This window comes from Euleptes europaea, chromosome 15 (assembly GCF_029931775.1).
Source record: "Euleptes europaea isolate rEulEur1 chromosome 15, rEulEur1.hap1, whole genome shotgun sequence".
Classification (NCBI taxonomy): Eukaryota; Metazoa; Chordata; class Lepidosauria; order Squamata; family Sphaerodactylidae; genus Euleptes; species Euleptes europaea.
Genome location: NC_079326.1, coordinates 44,104,992 through 44,119,508, shown reverse-complemented (window position 1 = coordinate 44,119,508; position 14,517 = coordinate 44,104,992).

Genomic DNA, 14,517 nt, shown 5'->3' with positions numbered 1-14,517 from the left:
TTTCCAGAAAGTATTTTCCATTATTACTTTTAGACCCTGCTCAGTCACCTGGATAAATCAGGCTCGATGGATCTCATCAGATCTCAAAAGCTAAGCAAGGTCGGCCCTGGTTAGTACTTGGATGGGAAGTCTATGGTTGCTACACCAAGGAAGTCTAGGGTTGGTATACATCGGCAGGCAATGGCAAACTACCTCTGTGTAGGGTTGTGGCCCTCTGGCGACGCTGGCAGACCACCGCTATGACCACTAGGCCGTGTTTAGCGAGTTGGCAAACTGCCGCTATACCATGCCCGGCCTTGGTGGGGCAGTCAGGTGATGGCTGGCAGACCACGTCACTGAAGACTGCCCCTCCTCTGTAGAGGGGGGGGTAGAACAATAGACAAAGGCTTGTATGACCTAGTTTGCTATCTATGTCGCTACCATGGTTACTCACAACAGTTGCAAGTTACAAGCAACTGTTATTTACTACTTACTATAAATAAAACGCAGCTCTGAGACCAGAGGTCTGTTTTCCTTGACACCGAGTCTTTGTCTTCACTCTCTCAATTCCCACATCTGGTGCCGCCGACGTGATTCGACGTGATTCACTGGGTCTCGCCTGCTTACCACGACTGGAAAAGGTTTACGCGTACTCTCAGCTCTTTGGCTCCCACGGCTCATCGGCCCCCTCGGCTTCGGCCCCCATTGGTAAGTATGGGTGAAACATTATCTTCAGAGCAGGTAAAGCATGCTGAAGAACTTTATCAATTGGTGAGACATAACGGGGACTCAGTGTCGACAGCAGACCTTAAGGATCTCCTACGGGAGATTGATTGTCAGTGTCCCTGGTATCCCCAGGAAGGCACTCTCAAACCAGGGGACTGGGAGCAGATAGGAAGGGACTTGAAGGGTGAGCCCCATGCACCAGTGCAATATATTCTTGCCTGGCAAAAGGTTTATAGAGCTGTCTGCGCTGGGACGCCAGCGGACAACATGCTCTTGAAACCTGCTATGGAGGTGACACCGCCCCCCTATCCGGCTCTCCTCCCTGCAGCCTCGTCTTTGGCTCCTTTATCTCCTTCTCCCGCTTGTCCACCGCCTCGATCAAAAGTGGCGTTGGCAGTCCAGGCAGCCCGCTGTAATGGGGACCTGGATCTTTCCGAAGAGTGGGAGGGAGATCCACCTGCGTAAATCTTTCTCTGCCTTGAAACAAAGTCCCAATGAGTCATATGCAAGTTTTGTAAATCGGCTTAAAAATGCCATCTCACTGTTTTCACTGCCAAAAGCCCAATCACTTTAGGAGTAAGTGCCGAGCCCCCGGTGGGGGAGCCTACCGAGGGAGTGGTGCTAACACTCCTAACTCTATGTTGCACAAGCACTTCAACAAACCCTCCCTGGAGAGGTTGCCCTTGTTTCCATGCGTGCTGAGGCTCCTCCTGGCACATACCTGGCCTTACCTACCTGTGCAGCCCAGCAACAGGGGATCAATGTGCAACCGGACAAGGTTGTGGTCCAGGACAATTGTATTTGTTGTTTTGCAGTGTTGGAGCGCTCTTCCTTTGAATTTAAAGGAAGGTGCTTCCTGTGCACACCTTGTGCCGCTCCCGCCCTCGGGAGTGGACAAGGGGGATTTTTCTTCTGATTCCTTACAGATTGCCTTGGTCACCGAGAACATCTGGCACCAGAAGCCAATTCGTGAGTATAAGGTACAAGGTAAAAAATTAAGAGGTCTTCTCGATACTGGTGCTAATGTTTCTGTGATCACCCCTCAGGATTGGGACCCCTCCTGGCCTCTAGAACAGTCAGCTGCTGTCTGGGGGGTGGGGGGTTCCACGCCGGCACAACAAAGTGCTCGGCCTCTCCTTGTCACTACCGCAACTGACCAGCAGGTGGGGTACGTGACTCCAAGTGTCGTCCCACTTAAAGTCAATCTTTGGGGGCGAGACCTTTTGTCTCACTAGGAGGCTACTTTAGTCACTAATGACTAAGCCTCGTGCCCTTGCCTTGTCATGGCTTTCTACAGACTATGTGTGGATCGACCAATGGCTACTGCCTGGTGAAAAATTGGAAGCTTTGCAACGCCTAGTTGCAGGGTCATTTGGTTCCTTCCACTAGTCCCTACAATACTCCAGTGTTTGTCATCGAAAAGAAATCTGGCAAATGGCGTTTACTGCATGATTTGCGCGCCATCAATAAAATTATCAAACCTATGGGTGCCTTACAGTGTGGCTTACCCAACCCAAACATGATCCCTCGTAATATGGCTATCATTGACCTTACAACCTCAGGATCAAAAATATTTTGCCTTTCAAACTCAGCAGTCACATTGTCTATAAGTCCATTTTTGTGGACTTATTAGGTCACCTCACACTCCCAAAATATCCATAAGTGTCTGCAACGGCAATAGCATGCACCAGATGCTCAAAAATCACATCTCCAGGCCATTCCGGGAGAATCTCCAGGCCATTCCGGGAGATTCTCCAGGCCATTCCGGGAGACACCCCCATGTCCATATTCTGGTGGAAGTTATGAAGGTTATAATATGTCCAAATAGTGTAGAGAAACTAATGAATTTACAATGTAGTTCTTCAAAGGAAGGTGGGAACATGAGACTGCAGCTCATGGTACACGTGGTAAGATAAATCTTAATAACAAAGTCAGTGAAAGAAATGGATTGTATAAATAATGTGAATGATTCTACAGTGGTAACTATGTTTAATTGGACTACATCTGCATCGAAGCAATTAACTGCAGAAGTTTCCCACCAGCCATTAAAATGTATATATTTGAATGTTTATGCTGTCTTTGTGGGTGTGACACCCAGGGCACTTTGGCCTCTGGATCTGCATGCCATAAACCTTTCCCCCTCTTTTTCTCTCCTGCTCTCTGTTTCTCTGCTACACACTTCACTCAGTGTGCCTAAACAGCACACAAACACGTTTACATTCTTAAAGTTGCAACAATTCTATGCCAGCCAGCTCGCTGTACTCCCCTCCCGTTGCTACGGCAAAGACCTTCAGTAGCATCTCCTGACCAAAGAATTAGTTGTTTAAAAGGTTCTATTGTTCCTTGGAAATAACTTTCTGTGCTTAAGTCAACTGCAGTTCTAACACTTTTTGTCCTTTTAGGGTCCCTTTGCATGGGCCCATTTTATTTTTGCGTTTTGCAGGTCTATACTAAAATTAATGGAAATTATAAAAAATCTCCACATTTTTTTCTTTTGCTTAGTCCTTTTTTTTTACTTTTTCAACTACTTCTGAAAATTTGTCTTTTTCCTCATGATGCAGTCAATCTCATCTCTGATAGTTTGTATGTGTGTAATGTCATTTCTCAGGTGGAAGGAAGCTACGTGTCTCCTTCCTGTGATGACAATCTCCTGAGTCTGTTCATTGCTTTGCGCAATCAATTGGCAAAGCGCACTGGATTGCTGTTTGTTGCTCATATTCGCAGTCGTCAGCCCTTTCCTGGCATCATCTCTGAAGGAAATGCCCGGGCTGACTCCCTTGTTTCCTATGCAGCTCTCTCCCCCATTGAGAGCCATGCCATGCATCACCAAAACGCCAATGCCTTGGCGAAACAATTTCACTTGCCCCTTGCAGAAGCCCCTGCCATCATTCGGCAATGTCCTCAGTGTTCTGGACAGGCTTCCTTTCCTTCCACTGGTGTCAACCCTCGAGGTTTTGGTGCCAATCAATTGTGGCAAATGGATGTTACTCAGTTTTCTCCATTTGCTCCCTGGAAATGTCTCCATGTGGTTGTGGACACCTATTCTGGTTACCTGTTTGCTACTCCCCAAAAAGGGTGAGAAGGTAAAGCACGTCTGCGCCCATTTAATTCGTGCCTTTTCGGTTATGGGTGTGCCAACTGCTCTGAAAACAGGACAATGGCCCTGCCTATTGTTCCTCCGCCTTTGCTGCCTTTTGTGATCGGTGGCAAGTGCGCCATACCTTTGGCATCCCATATAATTCCACGGGCCGAGCCATCGTGGAACGTGCCAATGGCACTCTCAAAAGAATGCTTGACAAATTGAAAAAACAAGGGGGAGTTGGCCTCTCCCTCTTGGACAAAGAGGGCCTACTTGCTCAGGCTCTCTTTACCCTCAACCATCTTAACCTTCTCTCTTTTAACTTAAAATTTGTTACTAGGACTCAGCGGCATTTCCAGGCCGACAAGCCGCTGCCCCTGGTGCGCTACCGCCGCCTCCCCGACCCCCGCTGGCACGGGCCGGTGCCTCTCATCACGTGGGGCCGGGGCTACGCTGCAGTCCAAACATCTACTGGACCGTTGTGGGTGCCTGCACGGTGTGTTCGCCCTGATCTTCATGGCGTGGCAGCAGAATCTCCCCAACCTGAGTCCTCCAGCCAACCCGATTCCTGGCTTCCGCCTTCAGTTGGTGGACCCTGAGCCCATGGCCGAGAGGCGTCGTGGTCGTCGCAAAGCGAGCCCTCCAGTAACTTGGGGGGCCATCAAACGCTTGTCTGAGCAAGCTCAACTGGAGTTGGCTAAGCAGCACCTGCCTATGACCCCAGAGAACTTTCTGGCTGCTGTGTTTGCCCAGCTGACTGTGAACTCAGTTATGATCGTCTTATGTTTATGCCTCCTGAGCTCTGGGGTGCAGGGGGTTAAGCATGAGTCCTCTGCTCCGAACTTATGGGTTCGTCATGCTTCTTACATGTTTGCTTTTCATGGCAAGAACGTTTCTCTGATTTATGAGCCTCCTCTCTCTGCCTCTGCTATGTCCTTTTTGCCTACTCCCTTTAACTCTCCTGAACTGGTTCTGTCTGAACTACAACATTTGAACCACTCCATGCTGTTTGCCTCCACCACTGACCCTCACTGGAACAGTACTCCTTTCCAAAGGTTTCGCTTTCATCGCTACCTACCTGGGTTGTGTTTCTGTTGTTATGCTAGCAATCCTCTGTTTTCCCACTGGACTTATAAGACTGCTGCTGATCAGATGTGGGGAAATACTGCAGCCAATTATACTGCTTGTTCTGACCATTTTTACCTTTGGGGTACTTTTAACTCTTCCTTCCAACCCAATCTCCATCTCATGAACACTACCACACGACAGTTGTATCACCGTTTACCGATGTTTTCCCCAAATGCTTCCCTGCTCACATCCGGAAGCATTTGTGGCAATTGGCTCATCCGCGATCCCAACCTTTGGTTCTTTTGGGGGTCAGGGTGGGCTACCAACTGTCATCCTGGGAAATATCAGTGTGCAGCTCTTGGGTATCTTACCTTGCCAGTCCAAGTCCTGGATGCTTCTGGGACACCTTTAGCCAATCACAAAGTGAGGCGTGCCGCAGCGGCCCCCCTTGGCCCCGGGTGTTCCGATGAGGTTATTGTGGACACCCAACTCAGTGGGGGAAGCGACTGGGGTCGCGCCATAGGGGCTGGTCTTACTGGGATTTTGACTCTGGGGAGCTACCCAGGGATCATTGCCCAGGAGAACCGCCGTTCCATCTTAGGCCTCACTTGTAGGTTAGAAATGACTGTTAATGCTACAAGCCGCTTAATTCATGATTTACAGCAAGAGATTTCTGAATTGCATCAAATCACCTTACAGCATCGCTTTGCCTTAGATTTTCTCCTGGCTCGTCAAGGTGGGTTTTGTAAAATTGTTGGTCAGGCAGGTTGCAAAGTCACATTCCATGACCTCAACAAGACCATTGAGGACGAGCTAGAGAAATTGCGTCATGTGCTCACTAACAATGTTATTACTTCCGGAGCTCCTGGTCTTTTTGATTGGTTGACCAGCTGGCTACCTGACTTTGGGTGGCTGCGAGCAACTTTTTTAGCGTTACTTGGAATCATTGCTGGTTTTATTGCATTGGGGTGCTTTGTCCAATGTCTTCCTGGTCTTTACAATATGTGTGCTTTCTCTAAGGAGCATGTGCAACGTCACTTTCTGTCTTATGCATATCATCAGCTTAAAACGAAAAAGGGGGAAGTGTAGGGTTGTGGCCCTCTGGCGACGCTGGCAGACCACCGCTATGACCACTAGGCCGTGTTTAGCGAGTTGGCAAACTGCCGCTATACCATGCCCGGCCTTGGTGGGGCAGTCAGGTGATGGCTGGCAGACCACGTCACTGAAGACTGCCCCTCCTCTGTAGAGGGGGGGGTAGAACAATAGACAAAGGCTTGTATGACCTAGTTTGCTATCTATGTCGCTACCATGGTTACTCACAACAGTTGCAAGTTACAAGCAACTGTTATTTACTACTTGCTATAAATAAAACGCAGCTCTGAGACCAGAGGTCTGTTTTCCTTGACACCGAGTCTTTGTCTTCACTCTCTCAATTCCCACACCTCTGTATCTCTCTTGCCCTGAAAACCACTTGGAGGTCGCCATAAGCAGGATGCCACTTGGCGCCAAAAAGAAAAACAGGAGAGAAGAAGTAAGTGTGAAAAACAAGGAATAAAACTGGTGAATTGGGGTGAGTAGCCCCAAATACGCAGCCATCTGCTTTCTCCAGGTGTTTCTCCTACACTCTGTGCCTTCAAGCTGCAGTAATGCACCCCCCCCAAAAAAAATCTCAGCACTAATAAACATTATTTCTAATTCATGAAGGAGAAGCAGGCTGGGTGAAGTCATTCTTGGGCATCGTGCCAAATGGACAACCCTGCTTTAGAGGACTTTATATTTGCCCACAGCTTCAGAGTGCTTAGTTTCCTGTCAGGAGAAAGCTTAGAAGAAAGCTATATGAAAGGAAATGTATCTCCCAGAAGTATTATTTTATTCTATTTAGACCATCAAAAACAATGCACTCGTGATGATATTTTTTATTAAAAAAAGGAACTCGATTGTTCTGCAACAATAAATTATATAGGTCACCCATGAAGCATTATCAAAGATTTCCACTGTGTATTTCATTCTCTCCAGAGAACAGCTGGTCCAGAATGCAATAAGTTGCCTCTGTATTGGGGAGGGGCCGTGGCTCAGTGGTAGAGCATCTGCTTGGCATGCAGAAGGTCCCAGGTTCAATCCCCAGCATCTCCAGTTAAAGGGACTAGGCAAGTAGGTGATGTGAAAGACCCCTGCCTGAGACCCTGGACAGCCGCTGCCGGTCTGAGTAGACAATACTGACTTTGATGGACCAAGGGTCAGATTCAGTATAAGGCAGCTTCATGTGTTCACCCTTCTATGGGAGTGTGGGTGTTCCAACAAAAGCGGACAGGAATGGTTTAGCTCTATGTTACTATAGCAAGAGACCTCCCAGCAGAGACCCTCGACCCTTGCTGCCTCTTGGTAGGGCAGCAGGGGAGGGGAACATGAGCCCAAAATCGCCATTGACTATGTGATGTCATTTCTGGGTCAAATCCGCAAAAGAAGAACAGTTGGTTTTTACACCCTGCTTTTCTCTACCTTTATTCAAAACGGCTTACAATCGCTTTCCTTTCCTCTCCCCACAACAGCCACCTTGTGAGGTAGGTGGGGCTGAGAGAATTCAGAGAGAACTGTGACTAGCCCAAGATCACCCAGCAGGCTTCATGTGAGGGAGTAGGGAATCGAACCTAGTTCACCAGATTAGAGTCCGCTGCACTTAAACACTATGCCATTTTACACATTTTGTGGAACAATAAAAGTGTTAGGCAGGCGGTTCCTCCAGGCAGGAGCCACAACAGAGAACGCTCAGGAATAGGCAGCTTTTATTTATTTATTTGACTTCTACATCACCTTTTCCCAACCAAGGTCAGGTTCAAGGAGCTGGCTAATCTTTGCTTCAAGAGGCTTTGCTCAGAGGAGTGAAGCTGTCTCAGAGGAGCATAGCAAGAGGCAATCTTGCAGAGATGTGGGTTCTAGGCTATGAAGTACTTTGTACATAATAACCATCACCTTGACTTGAACCTGAAAGCTAATTGGTAACCAACAGAGTGACTGAAGAACAGGTATAATATGAATAGTCTGCCTATCTGGGGAAAGTCTGGGGAAATACAGCTCCCAACATTTCACAGAGTGCGGCTGGTTCTGGCTGCCTCCGTCAAGAGTTTGGGTGTGACTCTGGTTGCCTCCCTTTTGTTGGTGGCCCAGGTCACAAATACGGTACAGCAAGGATGGCATTTTTCCATCTCTATCAAGTCTGGCTCTCCCAACAGAAGACTGACTTAGGATGGAGGAAGTTTTCTCAGTCTGGAACAGATCATGAGAGGGAGGGCAGGAAGGGCTGTGTCAGTGTTTGGCCCAGGATTATGCCGATCGCCAGTTTGGGATCAAGAATCAATTTTCCTTTAGGCCACATTGGCCAGGGATCCTGGAGGATTTGTTTTTTGGCCATCTTCTGGGCATGAAGTAGAGGTCACTGGGGGTTTGAGGGGGAAGCAGTTGTGAATTTCCTGCATTGTGCTGGGAGCTGGACTAGATGACCCTGGAGGTCCCTTCCAATAGGGCTGCCAGTTTTGGGTGGGAATTACCTGGAGATTTTGGGGTGGAGCCTGAGGAAGGTGGGGTTTGGAGAGGGGAGGGCTGCCAGATCCCCCCTCTCCTCCGGCGGGAGGCTTTTGAGGCAGAGCTCGGGATCGCAAGAAGCCTTATACCACTCAAACTCTTAGATTGAGTGGTAAAGGGCCACTTGCAATGTGGTACTTCCGGTTGTAAACTAAGAGTTTGAGTGGTATAAGGCCCCTCGCAAGGTGGTACTTCTGGTTGTAAACTGGAAGTGACGCGCCACGCTGTTTATGCGTGCGTGCATGTTTGCCCCCCGACCCTCAGCTGGTCGGTGGGCAGAGGGGTGAATTACCAGGGGTTTGCCTGCCACCATCAGGCACCTGGCAACCCTAGGGGAGGGACTTCAATGCCATAGAGTCCAGTGGCCAAAGAGCCATTTTCTCCAAGGGAACTGATCTCTATCACCTGGAGGTCAATTGTAATGGCAGGAGATCTCCAGCCACTAGGGTTGCCAGGTCCCTCTTCACCAGGAGGTTTTTGGGGTTGAGCCTGAGGAGGGCAGGGTTTGGGGAGGGGAGGGACTTCAATGCCATAGAGTCCAATTGACAAAGCGGCCATTTTCTCCACGTGAACTGATCTCTATCAGCTGGAGATCAGTTGTAATAGCAGGAGATCTCCAGCTGCCACCTGGAGGTTGGCAACCCTACTTCCAACTCTATGATTCTATGATAAGGTTTCAAACTTGGCTGAGCAGTGGCTGGATCCATCCCATTGTTTGGTGGAGTTAGCATGAATAGTCATTCAGACTACAGCAACCGTGTGTGTGTGTGTGTGTGAAGTGCCATCAAGTTGCAGCCGACTTATGGTGACACCTTTTTTGGGTTTCCATGGCAAGAGACTAACAGAGGTGGTTTGCCAGAGCCTTCCTCTGCACAGCAACCCTGGTATTCCTTGGTGGTCTCCCATCTAAATGCTAACCAGGGCTGACCCTGCTTAGCTTCTGAGATCTGACGAGATCAGGGCAGGCTAGCCTGGGCCATCCAGGTCAGGGCACAGCAACCATAACACACGCCTTACACTCTAGCCTGACATACAAAATGGCCCTTTAAAAAAAATCTATCAAGTGAAAGGGAAGAACCAGCCTCTTGCCCTCCAGACTGTCAAGCATCTCATAAGCAATTTATTATTGAAGAAGAAGTATCATGCCTCTGGGAACAACAGAAGGTGTCACTTTTTTTAATACTCACAGTGGTTTCACTGTTAGCGCTTAGTGTGAGAAAACCCGCGCTGTACAGATCTCTGCCTTTGGCACAACAGCAAAATTCTACAAGCGTCAGTGGCTGAAGTCACAGCATTTAAAGAACAGCCATTTTGGATTAAGAAACTAAATCTCAGGGAATTGAGATTATCGCTTTATTATCACTGAAACGCTTCCTTGAGATTTCTACCATCTTTATTATTATTTCACGGGCATATTGCATATCATAGAGTTGGAAGGGACCACCAGGGGTATCTAGTCCAACCCCCTGCACTGTGTCATTAGTGACCCATGGGGTGACGACGTCACATCCCGACGTTTCCTAGGCAGACTATATTTATGGGGTGGTTTGCCATCCTGTCCCCAGTCATCTACACTTTACTCCCAGCAGCAAGCTGGGTACTCATTTTACCGGCCTTGGAAGGATGGAAGGCTAAGTCAACCTTGAGCCAGCTACCTGAAACCGACTTCTGTCGGGATCGAACTCAGGTTGTGAGCAGAGCTTTTGACGGCAGTACTGCAGTTTACAGCTCTGCACCACGGGGCTTGGTGATGACAGATTAGTTTTATAAAATACTTTGTCTCAGTGCTGGGTGTTGCCTGTAGGCAGGGCAAATTGGCCCACGCCAGTAGACAGGTTGTGGGGTACCAATTAGTGGCCACAAACTGCAGGTGATTTAGTTTATTATTCTCCTTTTGCCACCATTTAATGAAAAAGGAGTGGACCATTTGGATTTCTGCCTTCCATATGTAAATGGCCTGAACCAACTTTGTTTCAATCAGGGAAAATTCCATGACCCCAATCAGGGGCTACCAGATACCAATCCAGAGATTCCCCACTGCCACCCAGAGAGATTGAGAGATTGAGATTTTGAGAGAGAGAGAGAGAGAGAGAGAGAGAGAGAGAGAGAGAGAGAGAGAGAGAGAGAGAGAGAGACTATGCAGCTACAGCTACATTCCTTGATATTGCAGATTTCCCCTTCATTTCATTTGCAAGACCACATGTTTTAGCTTAACCCTGTCTTCTTAGTCTTGTTACATAAACATACAGCGAAACTCCTATCTGCGTACTCAGAAGTAAGTCCCACTTTATTAAACACAACTGATTTTACAGTTCAGCTTTAGGATTATGGCTTTAGATTTCAAACTCAGTTATCCACTTTTTTTTAGTTACTCTTGACTTCTGCTTTAACAGCCATTTTGTTGTGTATGTATATAGTTGGGTGGTAGGCAAGGGGAGACTGAGGAGCTTGAGTTCTCCATGAAGGATCCTAGCCCCTGCTCGCCCTATTGGTTGAGCAAACAGACCCTATTGGCTAAACCAACATATACCATTGGTCACCAGGAGGTTATGTTCCCCTATCACGGATCAAGGGGGGAGTGGCCGCAGGCGGCCAGGGGGGCATATAAACAGGGTTTGCTCATGGTGTTAAGCAGTTCTGTGCTGAGATACAATAAAGCGGTTGTTGTTGAACTCCATCTCCGACCTCGTGAATCCTTCCCCCGCGGACTTAACAGTGGCGACGAAAACTGGAGAGCGACCTGGCTGACCTGCTGAATCACTCCCGCTCCGCTGTTTCACAGTGACTGGTAGGCAGCCCGGTCCGCATTGCTGAATAACATGCCGGCTGCCCCACAGCTACCGCCTCGCTTCGCGACCTCGCTGTGTCCGGTAGGCAGCCTGGCCTGATTGCTGATTCACTTGGATTCTCGGGAGAGACAAACACACTGCACTTATGGCCACCACCGGGTCATTGGAGGCATTCGATATCTCCAACCCCGGCGACTGGGAGAGCTATGCTTCCCGCGTCTCATTCTTCATGGTGGTGAATAAGTTCATGGACGTCGAGCAGAAGTGGGCAGTTTTCCTCAGCGTCTGCAAGCCCCAGACATTCCAGCTGGCCCAGACCCTCGTGGCCCCCGTGAAGCTCGAGGAGACCGTATTCGACGCCATCATGACGGCGCTGGGCGGCCATTTCTCCCCGCAGCCCACGGTGTTTCCACCTCCGCGACCAGCAGCCTGGGGAGACCGCAGCCGAGTACCTCACCGCTCTCCGCCATATCGCGAGGTCCTGCGCATTCTCAGCCCTCGACGAGATGCTCCGGGACCAGTTCATGTTTGGCCTCCGGGACGCGAAGGTGCGCTGCTGCATGAAAGGAAAAAAGGAGGCAACGCTGGCGATGGCCATCGAGGAGGCGACCGCTGCCAAGTCTGAGGACCAAGACAAGCGTATTGGAAACCATGGTGCCGTTTCCTCTGCCAGGGGTCCGGGAGAGACTGCCCCTGTCCATTTTGGACACGCCAGCAACAGCGACTCCGGCGATGAGGCCCACAAAATGTCCGCCAGGGCACCCAAGCCACGGGGCCCGGCTTCGTGGGCCTGCGCCAGCTGCAGCAACCCCCATGACCGCCGCACGTGCCGATTCCATGATGCCCTTTGCAGGGCGTATGGCTGTACCGGCCACATTGCCAAGGTCTGCCGCTCATCAAGGAAACCGTCTCACCTGGAGAAGAAAGATGGCGCCACCCGACCGGTCCACGCTCTCTCAGACGACGACAACTCCGAGTCCCCATGCCGAGGCCGCTGCGACCACTGCCGCGTCCACACCCTCGGCCTGCACAAGGTCCACAGCGTCGACAAGCTATCAACCACTGTTTTCATTGAGGGGACACCCTGCAAAATGGAAGTGGATTCCGGGTCCGCCCTCTCCATCATTTCGGTGGACACTTTCCGGGACCTGGCCAAGTGCACCCCTATGCCCAAGCTGGAGCCCCCCAGCCTGATCATCACAGGCTTCCAATGCCGCCATGTTCTGGTCAAGGGTGTCGCTCGCGTGAACATGTGCTACAGGTCCCTCACCAGCTGCCTGCACCTCGTCATCGTCAAGGGGCCCCGCACCAGCCTTCTGGGGTTTGAGTGGTTCCAGGCCCTCGGACTTAAAATCACGGGCCTCCACCGCATCAGCCTCGCATCCCTCGATTCCGTCTGGTCCAAGTTTCCCACACGGGCTTAACACATTTGATCTGTAGACATTTGCAGGTGATAATATTTAATTCATACTGTAAAAAACTTCATTTGATGATTTGTGGGGATCATGCTGTTGGAAAGAGTAACCCAGACTTCTTTTCTCATTCATGTGTGAATTTTAATCTTATGGTCCATATGGCGAACTAGGGCTGCGCTATTTTGTTGTGTGTTCTCTGGGATGAAGCTCAACACATATATGGGAATCAGCCAAAGGCCAAAGAGGTACGCTTGACAGGTCCCCCCCTGTCCACCTGTGGGGGAATAGGGGGGTAGGGTTGACAGATCCAGGTTGAAAACCTCCTGGAGATTTGGGGATGGAGCCTGGGGAGGACAAAGACCTTAGTGGGGTACAATTCCACAGACTCCACCAACCAAAGCATCCATTTTCTCAAGGAAACTGATCTCTGTAGTCTGGAGATGAGCTGTAATTCTGGGGGATCCCCAGGTCTCACCTGGAGACTGGCATCCCTACAAAGAGCAATGAGTTCCTGTACTATAGAAGGCACCCTGACCTGGATGGCCCAGGCTAGCCTGATCTCATCAGATCTCAGACGCTAAGCAGGGATGGCCCTGGTTAGTATTTGGATGGGAGACCACCAAGGAACACCAGGGCCATTATGCAGAGGTAGACAACGGCAAACCACCTCTGTTAGTCTCTTGCCTTGAAAACCCTACTGGGTTGCCATAAGTCAGCTGCAACTTGATAAAGAGGGTTGCCAGGTCCCTCTTTGGGAGGTTTTTGGGGAAGAGCCTGAGGAGGGCAGGGTTTGAAGAGGGGAGGGACTTTAATGCCCTAGAGTTAGGCTTGCCAGGCCCCTTACCTTCACCGGCAGGAACTTTGTGGGGCTGCAGTGCGGACGCTCTAGCGATCTCAGCTGAAACTCTATGGGGGTTACCGCACTTTGTATTCCCAGCGATGTATTAAGAGTTTGAAAACGTTATAAAAAATACTGTTCACACTTTGTTTGACCCCTTTAGCTGTGAAGACATCTTCCAACCATTTATTAGCCGTGGTATCCAAAAACCCTTTTAAAGCGATGTTTTTTATAACATTTTCAAACTCTTAATACATCGCTGGGAATACAAAGTGCGGTAACCCCCTATGGTTTCCATAGAATTTTAGCCAAAGTTGCTAGAGCATCCGCGTCGCTTCCGGGTTAACCCGGAAGTGACGCACACACAGCGCACACGTACTCACATTGCCCACCAGCCCTCAGCCCGGTGGATTGGCGGGGTTTTACCCACCACCACCGGGCACCTGGCAACCCCACCTAGAGTCCAATTGCCAAAGCGGCCATTTTCTCCAGGGGAACTGATCTCTATTGGCTGGAGATCTGTTGTAATAGCAGGAGATCTCCAGCTAGTACCTGGAGGTTGGCCACCCTACTTTACCCACACACAACCACACACACACCATAGAAGGCGGCCTTTCAGCAGGCCTACCTTATGAAACAGGATGAAGAGGGCTTTTGGTGCCCGCACCTCTTCTTAAAAAAATCGCCTGATCCTACATTGAATGCCATAAACCCTTCTGTCTCTTACAGAGACCTAAGCCTAGCAATAATGAAGAGCAGAGAGAAGCAGGTATATGCTGAGAGGGAGGCAGAGACGAGGAACAGTCATAAATTAGTTTTAAATGACCATTAAATTACTAACAAATGAACAGATGGCATTTCTTTTCCTCCATCGTAACACTGAACATGTAAACCAGAGTCTTCAATGGAGAAATGCTCTCTCAGGGACGACGGTTTCACTGACCACAATGCCGAAGCCAGCAGCAAGCATCTAACCCATTAGCAGAGGTTTCAATATATGTATATTTTATGGTTGAGAGGTCTGATTTCTAAATATTTTATTGC